This window comes from Gopherus evgoodei, chromosome 2 (assembly GCF_007399415.2).
Source record: "Gopherus evgoodei ecotype Sinaloan lineage chromosome 2, rGopEvg1_v1.p, whole genome shotgun sequence".
Taxonomy (NCBI): Eukaryota; Metazoa; Chordata; order Testudines; family Testudinidae; genus Gopherus; species Gopherus evgoodei.
Window position 1 is genome coordinate 53,185,331 of NC_044323.1, and position 13,619 is coordinate 53,198,949.

At 41.5% G+C, this 13,619-nt stretch overlaps 1 pseudogene; it reads left to right on the plus strand.

Annotated features, from left to right (window-relative positions):
* The first annotated feature begins 4,241 nt into the window (after positions 1 to 4,241).
* Positions 4,242 to 13,278, plus strand: LOC115644817 (annotated as a pseudogene).
* Positions 13,279 to 13,619: the final 341 nt, after the last annotated feature.

Below are 13,619 nucleotides of genomic sequence, written 5' to 3' on the forward strand. Positions count from 1 at the left end.
CCAATAATTGGGACTTAGTGTTGCAGCAGTTGCTGTTTGCCTACAAGACTGTACCACATCCCAGTTTAGGGTTTTCACCGTTTGAACTTGTCTATGGCCACGAGGTTAAGGGGCCATTACAGTTGGTGAAGCAGCAATGGGAGAGGTTTACGCCTTCTCCAGGAACTAACATTCTGGACTTTGTAAGCAACCTACAAAGCACCCTCCGACAGTCTTTAGCCCTTGCTAAAGAAAACCTAAAGGATGCTCAGGAAGAGCAAAAGGCCTGGTATGACAAACATACCAGAGAACGTTCCTTCAACGTAGGAGACCAGGTTATGGTCTTGAAGGCGCAACAGGCCCATAAGATGGAAGCATCATGGGAAGGGCCATTCACGGTCCAAGAGCACCTGGGAACTGTGAACTACCTCATAGCATTTCCCAATTCCTCACTAAAGCCCAGAGTGTACCATATTAATTCTCTCAAGCCTTTCTATTCCAGAGACTTACAGGTTTGTCAGTTTACAGTCCAGGGAGATGATGCTGAGTGGCCTGACGGTGTCTACTACGAAGGGAAAAAAGATGGTGGCGTGGAAGAGGTGAACCTCTCAACCACCCTGGAACGTCTGCAGCGGCGACAAATCAAGGAGCTGTGCACTAGCTTCGCCCCATTGTTCTCAGCCACCCCAGGACGGACTGAACGGGCATACCATTCCATTGACACAGGTAATGCTCACCCCATTAGAACCCCACCCTACCGGGTGTCTCCTCATGCCCAAGCTGCTATAGAACGGGAGATCCAGAACATGCTACAGATGGGTATAATCCACTCATCTACCAGTGCATGGGCATCTCCAGTGGTTCTGGTACCCAAACCAGATGGGGAAATACACTTTTGCGTGGACTACCATAAGCTAAATGCAGTAACTCGTCCGGACAACTATCCAATGCCACTCACCGATGAGCTATTGGAGAAGTTGGGACGTGCCCAGTTCATCTCTACAATAGACTTAACCAAGGGGTACTGGCAAGTACCGCTAGATGAACCTGCCAAGGAGAGGTCAGCATTCGTCACCCATGCGAGGGTGTATGAATTTAATGTCCTTCCTTTCGGGCTGCAAAATGCACCTGCCACCTTCCAGAGGCTGGTAGATGATCTACTAGCAGGACTGGGAGAATATGCAGTTGCCTACTTCGATGATGTGGCCATTTTTTCAGACTCCTGGCCCGAACACCTACTACACCTGGAAAAGGTCTTTGAGCGCATCAGGCAGGCCGGACTAACTGTTAAGGCCAAAAAGTGTCAAATAGGCCAAAACAGAGTGACTTACCTGGGGCACCAGGTGGGTCGAGGAACCATAAACCCCCTACAGGCCAAGGTGGATGCTATCCAAAAGTGGCCTGTCCCAAAGTCAAAGAAACAGGTTCAATCCTTTTTAGGCTTGGCTGGGTACTACAGGCGATTTGTACCACACTACAGCCAAATCGCTGCCCCCACTGACTGACCTGACCAAAAAGACCCAGCCAAATGCAGTTAAGTGGACTGATGAGTGTCAAAAGGCCTTTACCCAACTTAAGGCAATGCTCATGTCTGACCCTGTGCTCAGGACCCCTGACTTTGACAAGCCATTCCTAGTAACCATGGATGCATCTGAGCGTGGTATAGGAGCAGTTCTCATGCAGGAAGCAACGAATCACAACTTCCATCTTGTCGTGTTTCTCAGCAAGAAACTGTCTGAGAGAGAAAGTCACTGGTCAGTCAGTGAAAAGGAATGCTATGCCATTGTGTACGCCCTGGAAAAGCTACGCCCATACGTTTGGGGACAGCGGTTCCAGCTACAAACTGACCATGCTGCACTAAAGTGGCTTCATACTGCCAAGGGGAACAACAAGAAACTTCTTCGTTGAAGTTTAGCTCTCCAAGATTTTTATTTTGAAATTCAGCACATCTAAGGAGCTTCCAAAAAAGTAGCTAATGCTCTCTCCTGTGAGAGTTTCCCAGAATCCAGTAGTTAAAAAGTGTTCTTAAAATGTAGAAGCCTGTTAGTTATATACTTAGTGGTATATGTAAAGGTGCATGTGTTGTATTAATCTGTTTATTTTAAAGTTCTAGGAAGAAATCGCAGCCAGTGAGCTTCCCCACTGTCTGCAATTTGGGGGTGTGTGTCATAAACAGATAGCTAAGGGTTAATGTCTCTTTCACCTGGAAAGGAGTAACCTGAAACACCTGACCAGAGGACCAATCAGGAAACAAGACTTTTTCAAATCTGGGTGGAGGGAAGTTTTGGGTGTGAGTTCTTTGTTCTTTATCTTGTGTCTGTCCCTCTCGGCTACGGGAAGGATTTTTCTGTCGCCTGCTTTTTAATCTTCTGTTTCCAAGTAGTAAGTATAAAGAGATAGGAAGACCATAGGTTTATATTGTTTTCTTTTGTATTTACATGTGTGTCGTTGCTGGAATGTGTTAAATTGTATTCTTAGTGAATAAGGCTGTTTATTCATATTTCTTTTAAGCAATTGACCCTGTATTTGTTACCTTAATACAGAGAGACCATTTTTATGTATTTTTCTTTCTTTTTACATAAAGCTTTCTTTTTAAGACCTGTTGGAGTTTTTCTTTAGTGGGGAACTCCAGGGAATTGAGTCCGTAGCTCACCAGGGAATTGGTGGGAGGAAGAAGTCAGGGGGATATCTGTGTGTGTTAGATTTACTAGCCTGACTTTGCATTCCCTCTGGGTGAGGGGGGAAGAGAGATTAGCTCTCGGTACTTCTGTTTTCCAGGACTGGAAACGGGGAGGGTGGAGTCCCTCTGTTTAAATTCACGGAGCTTGCTTCTGTGTATCTCTCCAGGAACCCGGGGAGGGAACACCTGGAGGGGGGAAGGGAAATGGTTTATTCCCCTTTGTTGTGAGACTCAAGGAATTTGAGTCTTTGGGGTCCCCAGGGAAGGTTTTTGGGGGGACCAAAGTGCCCCAAAACACTCTTATTTTTTGGGTAGTGGCAGCTTTACCAGGTCCAAGCTGGTAACTAAGCTTGGAGGTTTTCATGCTAACCCCCATATTTTGGATGCTAAGGTCCAAATCTGGGAATATGTTATGACATAAATAGTGTCAGTTATCCTGGACTGTCACAGCTGGTTATCACCACTTTACTAATTTCCTATATGCCTCAAAGCAGAAGAGCACCTCAAGGATTTGAAAGAAAAGAGCGTGGCCTTATTGAACCTTGATAACACTGGAATTACAGAACAGAGAGAAAGAAGCAAAGGGAAAGAGTTTAGACCATTCTGTATGGTCTTCATGGAAGATCCTTGGCTTCTCACTTCAAAGCATGTAGGCAACTCTTGCTCCTGTCAGTCTCTTCTTTCCCAAAATATTTGCGATCATCATTTTTTAGTAAGCGACACAATCATTCCAAACAGCTGGAAGACATCTGTCTGAAACTTAATTGCAGAACAGGGTAACATTTATCTGACTAGACTGTGAGGCTTGTGTTAAAGGCTAACATTAATAAGTGGCAAACCTAAGGTATCCTTAAGCATTTTTTTATACCAATGCATCTGAATGAAGGGCCTACCACTCTAACATGACTTGACACCACCAGGACTGGCCCCAGACACAGTAACACACTCTGTACCATATGAATCATTATGAAGTAAAAAAGCTAAGACAGATAAAATAATTCGTTTTAAAAACGTGATTTTTTAAACTAAAAAGCATCACTCTAAAATGACTATCCTCATTAACTATATCTCCTTAATCTCAAATGCCACTGTGGTTACACTGGGTTGGTACCTTTCTCAGAGCCATGCTCACAAGATGAAATAAGCAAAATTCATCTTTGATGTAACCTGTCCCATAATGGAGAACTGAGCTCACTGTATGGTTAACTCAGCGATAGTTCCCAAAAATGTCCTCCTTTATTTACCCCAGTTTTGAGGGATTAAAATAATATGACAGTAGAAACAGATACCACTTGTCTATCCTATCAATTTACTGTAGCAGATATATGTGAAGTAATGTACTTTCTATTCTGCCTGGAAGCTAAATGGGTATAATACTAAAGTCAGCCTCTAGTTTGGAGAAACATCTAGTTACAGCCATAGCAAATGTAACATTTTTTCATTATAGTAACAAGTATCTTGATATTTACCTCACCTCCTTTCACTGTTGCACTATAGAGTAAAATTGTGACCTCTCCACATCACAAACTAGGAAATGCTATGGATGTCACTAAAGAATCACTTTGTTCACTAATCCGAGACCATGGTGGATCAGGTAAAAAGGCTAAGGAGACAAAGTTATCTTTCCTTTGTATGTCCTTTTGTGAGAGAGAAGGAAATTAACTAATTTCAATGAGTCTCCTTGATGGGGCATGAGATGAAGGGTTTCATTTATCCAGAACTCTTTTTGCATGGATAATCTTATCAGACAAAGCATTCATTAATTCTCTTGAGAATCCTAAGCAGTTTGGTTCCATGTTATCAGATAGACAAAGTGTGTCCAACCCAGGGGGCTTGATTCTGTAGGCACCTCACAGGGTGAAGCCCTATATTAGTCTCTTCCTGGAATGCACAAGTTTACTTCAGCAACTATTTCGAACACAGCTGTTGTAAAGTTAACACTTATGTGACAACTGCCCCTTTTAACCAAAGCACTAGGCACTGAACTGGGGACTTCCAGTGTTAAAGGCGTGAGCTACCGCAATTTGAGCTGAAAAGCCAAGCCCTTGTAGCAGAGGCTGTAATATTTCATATCCTCTGTGGATCAGCACAGCAAGGTACCTTTAACAAATCCTCACTAGTGTGCTAGACATGTGACTAATCATACATTATGCCAGTCCTTAGATTCTGATTGACACTCTAGGCCAGGGGTAGGCAACCTATGGTAAGGGAGCTGATTTTCAATGTCACTCACACTGCCTGGGTCCTGGCCACTGGTCCGGGGGACTCTGCATTTTTTTAAATTTTAAATGAAGCTTCTTAAACATTTTACAAACCTTATTTACTTTACATACAACAATAGTTTAGTTATATATTATAGACTTACAGAAAGAGACCTTCTAAGAACGTTAAAATGTATTACTGGCACGCAAAACCTTAAATTAGAGTGAATGAATGAAGACTCGCACAGCACTTCTGAAAGGTTGCCGATCCCTGCTCTAGGCACTATTAATTCTATGTCCACACTGCACTGTAATGCAGACTACAGATGTGTGAATTGCACAGTGCACCAAGTTGCACTACAACTATCCCATATGGACACTGCTGGTGTGAACTAAAAGACACCTAAGTCATGTTAACATAATCTTCTTTCAAATCAGACTACGTTAACATGAACTAGGTACCCTTTGGTTTGTGCCAGCAGAGTCCACATGGGACAGTTAGAGTGCAACTCTTTGGTGCAATATACAATTCACACCTCCATAGTCTGCATAGTAGTGCAGTGTAGACAATCCCTAAAATACATATCATTGAGCCTTCAACATCCTATTTCAAAGATAAAAATGAAATCTTGTTTAAAACAAAATGGATTGAGGAACCAAATACTGTATAAATACCGTTATCCCTTCATACAGAACAAGAAATAAATTCACATAATCCGTCTTTGCATACACTGCACCTGCTTTTAACAAATACTGACTATATATAAACTGCTACACTCAGAAACCTTTGAGCAATGACCTAGAAATTTTACATGCCAAGTTAAACAGTGTAATTTAGGTGTGGTTTTTTGTGTGCACGGGGGTGGAGGTGGGAGGGGAAGATTTTCAAAGGGCACAAATGGCCTTTACAGAACTCCATTGAACATTGATGGGAGTTCTGAGTCTCCATAACTGATAACACTGGTCTACAATTTTTGAGAAGTCGTCTGCTTCAGAGATAAAATATGATATTTATTATGTATTTTGATGTGCTGAATTCAAATATGACAATTAAAACAACTGATTGGCTACTGTTTCTAAGATATTTAAGTTTTTACATTTTATGTCTATATATATTGCGTAGATAGTAGAGTTTTAATCATAAATTGTAAACCTAGGTCTTTTCATGTGTTTATGGTTGCTTTACATGATAATATTTCACCCGTTCTGTTTATGTAACACTTTAAAAATCAGCAAAAGGGTTGTATAAATAAAATTTATTATGAAACAAAAGGCAAAAAACTATTATGTACATAGTTTAGTCCTATTCAGTGTCTACTCGGCGCTTCTTGGCTTGTCTCTTGTATTCATTAAATGGAGCATCTCTTGTCACTGTCAAGCAATAGTCTGCAAGCATTGATGGGCACCATTTGCCCTGATAGCCTGCCAGGAGATTCCACTGCTGTAGTCTGGAGCCCAACAGCTCTATCTTACTCTTGGGTAGTTCCAAATCCCTGACAAGGTCATTCAGTTCACCTTGTGTTATGAGGTGTGGTTCAGAGGAGGAGGATGGGAGAAAATGTGGGTCCTGTGACATTGATGGTTCAGGACCAGAAGTTTCATCCTCTTCCTCTTCGTCGTCTGATTCAAGTGAGAATGATTCTGGTGCATCAGGAACCGGCAGTCCTTCTCCGTTGTGTACTGGGCGTACAGCTGATGGAATGTTTGGATAATGCACAGTCCACTTTTTCTTCTTTGACACACCTTTCCCAACTGGAGGCACCATGCAGAAGTAACAATTGCTGGTATGATCTGTTGGCTCTCTCCAAATCATTGGTACTGCAAAAGGCATAGATTTCCTTTTCCTGTTCAACCACTGGTGAAGATTTGTTGCACAAGTCTTGCAGCATATGTGTGGGGTCCACCTCTTGTCCTGATCTCCAATTTTGCAGCCAAAATAAAGGTGATAGGCTTTCTTAACCATAGTTGTTATACTGCGCTTTTGTGATGCAAAAGTCACTTCACCACAAACATAGCAGAAGTTATCCGCACTGTTCACACAAGTACGAGGCATCTCTGCTCGCTTTGGCTAAACAGAAATGTGTCCCTTTGCAAAATCAAACACTGACAAATAAGAGAGCACGACACTGTATGATTTCTAGAGCTGATATAGGGCAATTTGTTCAGCAGAGTGATGTAAGCTTCATTATGATTGCATCATCCATGACTTCTAGGAATAACATGATGCAATTCATATATATATATAACGCAATACCAGCTTCAGATTGCATCATTCATTGTTTTGCCTAAAAGCAAGTACTGTCCAAACCCAGTCATAGATTTATTCATAGATCCAGTCAAAGATGCATTTTAGTCATTTCTGGTTTAAATTGAGATCCCTTCCCTTTATAACTCACTTATCCTCCGCCATTCCCAAGTCAAGGGTCGTATATTCTGACCCAATAGCATATCTTGAAAACTAGAGCCAATCAACAATTTTAAGCATCATTTTCATTCTCAGTGACCCAGAATTAGTAAAGTTGGACTACATTTATTTCAGAGGCATTTTGGCTGTAGAGCAGTGTAATTTAGTAATTATTATGATTTTAATAGCATGGGCCACTCTTTTAAATCAGATAGGTCATGATATCAGAGTAAATACCATTATTTCTGGGAGCATGACATAAATTAAGGGAATATGGGATAAACTGAATTTTACTTTGCAACTCGATCTCCTCACCTGCATTATGCTCAAGTAATCCCAGTCAGGAATATTTCTAATATTTTTAATCTCTGAAAATACCCTTCAAATACATCTATTCCTAGTCAGCAAAGTACTTAAGTATGTGCAGGAAAGGGGATAGGTGGAAAGTCTACCACAAACAGCCAATCAGCAGACAGACAGTAGAACCGGAAGCACTGACTTCCCCAGTTCCCGGGGGAGTGCTCGACTTGTAGCCCGTAAAGTTAGCTTGCTAGCTTGCTATATTTCAGGGATCGGCAACCTTTGGTATGCGGCCCATCAGGGAAATCTGCTGGTGGGCCAGGACAGTTTGTTTACCTGCAGCATCCACAGGTTCAGCCAATTGCAGCTCCCACTTGCCACGGTTCACCACTCCAGGCCAATGGAGGCTGTAGGAAGCGACGTGGGCCAAGGGATGCGCTGGCTGCCGCTTCCAGCAGCCCCCATTGGTCCGGAACGGCAAACTGCGGCCAGTAGGACACTTCAGGTAAACAAACCACCTGGCCTGACAGCGGATTTCCCTGAAAGTCTGTGTGCCAAAGGTTGCCGAGCCCTGCTATATTGCATAATGTGTTTTCTTCATTGGTTTGAGTGATTATATTATTTTCTTGGGTTTTGTTTATGCCAAATTCCATTATATGTTATTCATAATAGTTATTCATAATAGTTGGCTATAATGCAAGGAACCTACCTGCCTGTTTCCTGTATGATTAGCTAGAGCAGGTCAATATGAGTGTTTATAACTTTTGGCATAGCTAAATGGCCTATCGGTTACCCCTCTTGACATTGGGGAACTGAATGGGGGAACTGAACTGCTGAATATGTTTATGATAGGTCTGGAAAAGACTGCTAACTGCAGGGTACACCGCAGAACTTGGAAGTCATAAGTTAGGCCAAGGTTTTGGGCATGAGATAATCAATGTTAATATGCATGACTATATGCCATAATATGTTAATCTATAGAGTAAGTGTACCCGAAGATTTATCTAGGTGAAGAAATAAGATTTGAGCATGATAGGTCAGAACCCTATAAGAGGGCAAACAACCATGCAGGAGGGTCACTTTTTCTTATCTTCTATCAAGCTATCAGCTCAGCTTTGCAATACAGTGTGGCTACTCAACACTCGAACCTAATCACTACCAATTTGGAAAGCCTGGGCCATCAAATTCATCAGGCATGTCAGAGACGAAGCTGGTCCTCTGTCTACCACTGCCGGCTCTTCAGGGAAGGGCATGAGTATGCTAGTTCAAGTAGGTTTTTTTAACACAGAGATGTTACCACAAGGGGTCATAGAATTGTATTACTTCTTTGTGAGTCTGTGTTTTACAGTGTTTATTATTCTTTTGTTCATTTTAATAAAGCTCTTAACAATTTGGTATTGTCCTCAGTATAAATGTCCTTACCATACAACCCAAGTGTCCTCTCACAACGTTAAGCAATCTGTGTTCTCTAACCCTGTAACCTGAATTGGGACAAGAACTTAAATATCTTTTGGTCAGATCATTGGCGAGCTGTAATAAACTAGCCCATAAATTCAGGTCAACAGACTCCCACTCTGCCCCAGGCCTCGCCCCCACTCCACCCCTTCCCCCAAGCCCCCACTCTTGCCCCACCTCTTCGCACCCCCATCTCTCCCAATTCTGCCCTCTCCCCCTGCCTCTTCCTGCCCTCACTCCAGCCAGCATCAGACTCTGGTTGCTGCTGTGTTAATACATATACCGTAAGTGTTAGCTACAAACTCCTTGTGATCTAGTACAAAGAACAATGCAAAAGAAGAATCTGGCATAGTCTGGTTGGGGAGCGGAGAGAGAGGGGAGGCTCTGACCCAAGGTATATTATGGCTAGCTATAGGTTGCCCAAAATGAATAAGGCCTGATTCTCCCATTGAATTCAGGAGGATTTGAGATCGTGCTTAAAATTAATTAATTAATTATTAATTGTACTAAGTGCTTTTCTGAATCAGGGCCTAAGGATTCAATTCTAGAGTTCTGCAAATAATTGATTTTTCACTTTGCTGGCTGATCTAAAAAAATCAAGGGGAAAAATGTTTGGGGTCAAACAAAATATTTCAGTTTTGAGGGTTTATTTAAACTTACAATTGAAGTAAATTTTGAATAAAAAAAGTCAAAAATTTTTTTCAACTTTTGTTGTTGTAGACGGAAACAATTTGGCAAATTCCATATCCATTTGCAAAATGTTTTGGTCGACTCAAATCTGCATTTTTTCAGTGAAAAAACTTTTAGATCAAAAAAATTTGACCCATCTCTGCTGTATCCCATCAGCTTTTCTCGCACTAAGTAGGTCCTTACTCTATTCTGCTAAATGTAAGGGCAGCGGAATCAGACACTATGCTAATATACATATGAACATTTAAAACAATTGGTAGAAATTCTGTTAATATTTAAGCAATATATTTAGTCTCAATTTGAATAATTATATCTTGCAGCTAAAGTGCCCATTGTGAAGCTTAAGAAAATCACACAGAAATAAATGCTAATAATTAATTACTGATGAGACTAAATATTCAGTCTGTCAGCTTCCTCAGATTTGTGCTACAATGACAAAGTGGGCTATTTAACGCTAATTATCTGCTGGATTTGTTCAGTGCCTGTGGTGGTCTTTTGCAGTAAATTGTAAAGGAGGGTGTCAGACTGGTGGGGAATGCACCTCTGCCAATGGGGCAGTGTAGTGTCTTTGTGCTTCTGATTGGACAGGCTCAAGATGCCAGGAGGGTAAATTCCCAGATTTATGTTTCATTTGCACCTGAGATAACTCAAATGCTAACAATGCCTGAGAACTGTAAACGTGCCCAGATGGCAGCCTAATTAGAGATCTGTGGGAATGAAATCTTTTGCCAGACATGTGACTGCAGTCTGATCAGACTGATTATGATTGGCTGAATGTGTAAGAAGTAGTTGGGAGCAGCCTTGTATGCCGTAAAAGCCATTTAATTTGAAGAAACAGACCTTCTCCTGGCTAAAGTGGCACCATTACTTTTCTATTAGGATGATAAAATGGAATTGGATTATACACCAGTATACGGTGACTGTAAGAATAATGGAAATGTTCTGAATGAGCTTGTGGTATAACTGCAAAGCCAATAAAAACATTTAAAAAGGAGTAATGGGCTGATAATAATGCAAATGACAGCGCTACAGTAAAAGTGGAGGAGCTGCTCTATAGCTGGTGACATTAATTCCAAGTTACTTTGAGCTACAGTGTCGTAGGTCCATTAAGGATTGTGTGACTGAACACAGGATGGGTTGCTTGTAGAACTTTTAAGTGAACAGTAGCTACAGGAATGCATTTAGATTATTCTCTTTTAAAGCTTTAAATATATAGGCCAAAACCTCAACTGAGAGAAAATTGCCATAGCTCTGTTGTGGACCTACATTGATTTATACCACTGGAAGATCTGACCCTCAATCTTCAATATTTTATATCCCACATCAGGTTACTAGTATCCTAGTTCTATTGATGCTACCATTTATGATGTCTGAGGGCAGAAAGCCCTTCTTTCCTTCTTTGTTTTTCTTGTGCTCTTAATTAATCCAACATATTTAAAGTGTAGCAAGGAACTTCTTTTTTTAACCCATTCTTCCTTTCCAGAAATTTTCCTCAGGGGTGTTGGAATGATGGAGCTTATGTGTCTCCTGGAATCTGCAGCTGTCCAGTTGGATAGGTCGGTGGATCATGGCATTTAAGTAAAATACTCTGATATTTCTTTTTTCTTTATTTTATGTATTTTATGTATTTGTTTGAACACAAATGAATGACTCTGTCCTAGTCTGTCCAGGCTACCTTTGTGTAGTGGTGCCCCCAGAGATCTAACCAAGGTGGTAAATACATGGCTTGTGTGCTTGGTAAAAGGCTATAGAGTCTTTCACCCCTAAGTTACTGGTTCAAATCCAAGTTTTGGTTGGTAGTCTCCCCAAATCATTATCTAATGCCTTTTGTGGGGCTACTTGAAATGTATTTTGTGGTCTTAGATCAGTTCCTAGTCAACAAGTTTCCACATCACAAAGAAACCCCACACTGGCGCTAGTTGGCAGTGTCATTAGAGAGGTCAAGGAGAGGGAAATGACACATCCTTTTACACTAGAGGTGTTTGCTCCTACAGTTTGACAGGTTATTGTTGGAGGGCATCCTATGTTCCTCTTGATCCAAGGGTAAATAAAGGACTGCAGTAAGTAGGGCTGTTAGTCCAATACCATTCCCAAGCGCTTGTGCCCAGATCCTCAAAGGTGTTTAAGCATCTAGCTCCCAAAGGCAACTAGACCTTTGAGGATCTGGGCCCTACCCCCTGTTGAGCCACAATAACAGCCATTCACCTTTCTAAACAGTGATTCATATAAGGAGGGAAGATTTTAATCAACTCAGAGCTGTCCCATATGCTCTGTAACGACATTGCTCCGAGAGGCAGTCACCAGGAGGTACTATCTTTGGGGAGTAAATGGTGCAGACTTCCTTCCTGCTGGCTCAGAGACTGAGAGAATTGCTCACTAGAGATTGTCCTTGAACTCAGTTTCCTGTGTGGTAGCACTCAGTGCTACCCTTTCAGTCTCTGGATAAATCCTCTGGGTTAATCCTTTTGAAATGAATGACCTAGTGAAAAGAACTGTTTATGAAATCCCAGAGTCATGTGGGCCCTGGATTCCAAGCGCTGCAGAAACACTAATGCAGCTGATATTGGCAAGGAGACCTTACAAATAAATGCTGTAATCTACTCATTTATAGGAGGGACACCACCTATCAGATCCCCGATGAAACAGCTTATCCCCTTGTTCTATCTAATGCAGGCAGACAGAGGTACAGAGGTTGCCCTGAGGTTCAAGGGTAGATGTGGGGCATTTTGTGGAGATATTACAAAATGCCTGATGCCAAAGATATCAGTTAGTTACAGTGTTGTGGAATAGACAGTGATAGAAAGGATCAAACGCTTCAAATTCCTGATTTTTTTTTGAGACTGCATCAGTTGCAGGGCTGGTGATCATTTCAGGCACAGCAGCCACCAAACCACTGTCACTTTGAACTTCACATTTGGGGCTTGTGCCAACAGCAAATTACAACACCCCCACCTGGGCTGATTTAGCTGGCACATTGCGGGGGGTGGGACCAGAGCCCTGTCTGTTCACTGCCTCTCCCTGCCCGCTTGCTCTTGGAGGCGTGCAGGAAATAGCAACTGCTTACTCCAGTATGCCCAGAGCCAAAGTCCAGATAGCCCTTAGAGCTATAACAGGAATTCTTGTTCTCCTTATATCCCCAAGCAGGCATACAGCCCAAGTTACAATCCAGCCATACAGGGAGAACTGGAGTTGTTTTATATTTTCTCTCCTCATAAGATGGAGAACAGAAAAGGGGAATGGAGTGTGAGTGAAATTAGACACAACATGGCTGGATCCTAGGGAGGAGCATGAGGCTAGAATTCAAATACAGTCATTGCTTACAGTACTACCATTATGCTTTTATTGTTATTGTCCCAGTACTGTCACTAGGGAACAATTCTGCTACTACAATGAGCCGTGCAAGAAAAATTAAACTGTGTTGTATGGTAGATGTACCATATATCTGGTGTATCATTTCAGCTGTTTGTAAATTGCCTTGTCAACATGGAGGAAAATGTGTAGTGCCAAATATATGCAGATGTCGTTTGCGACACTCTGGTCTACAGTGTACAAAGACAAGAAACAAATGAGCCATCCTCCTCTGGAGATGAGCAGTGTTGCTTTAATGAGTATGGAAGAGAGGGAGGAGATTTGTTTTAAAAAAAACAAACCCTAATTGGTCTTAAATAGCTTTTTGTTCCCAGTATTTTAAAGAAAAGCTCTTCTGTATGAAAGGGAAAGTATTTTTAAAATATTCCAGACAAAACAAATGTATATGTATCCAAGTACTTTTGTGTGCTTTATAAGTAGAATAATTTTGACAGTGGGTGCAACTGATGTTGAAGTAAATATTTCCTTTTGAATAAAGCATTTACTTGCCTTTTTTCTTATTTATTTCTCATTGGTTACCATAAATAGAAGTATTGTCACT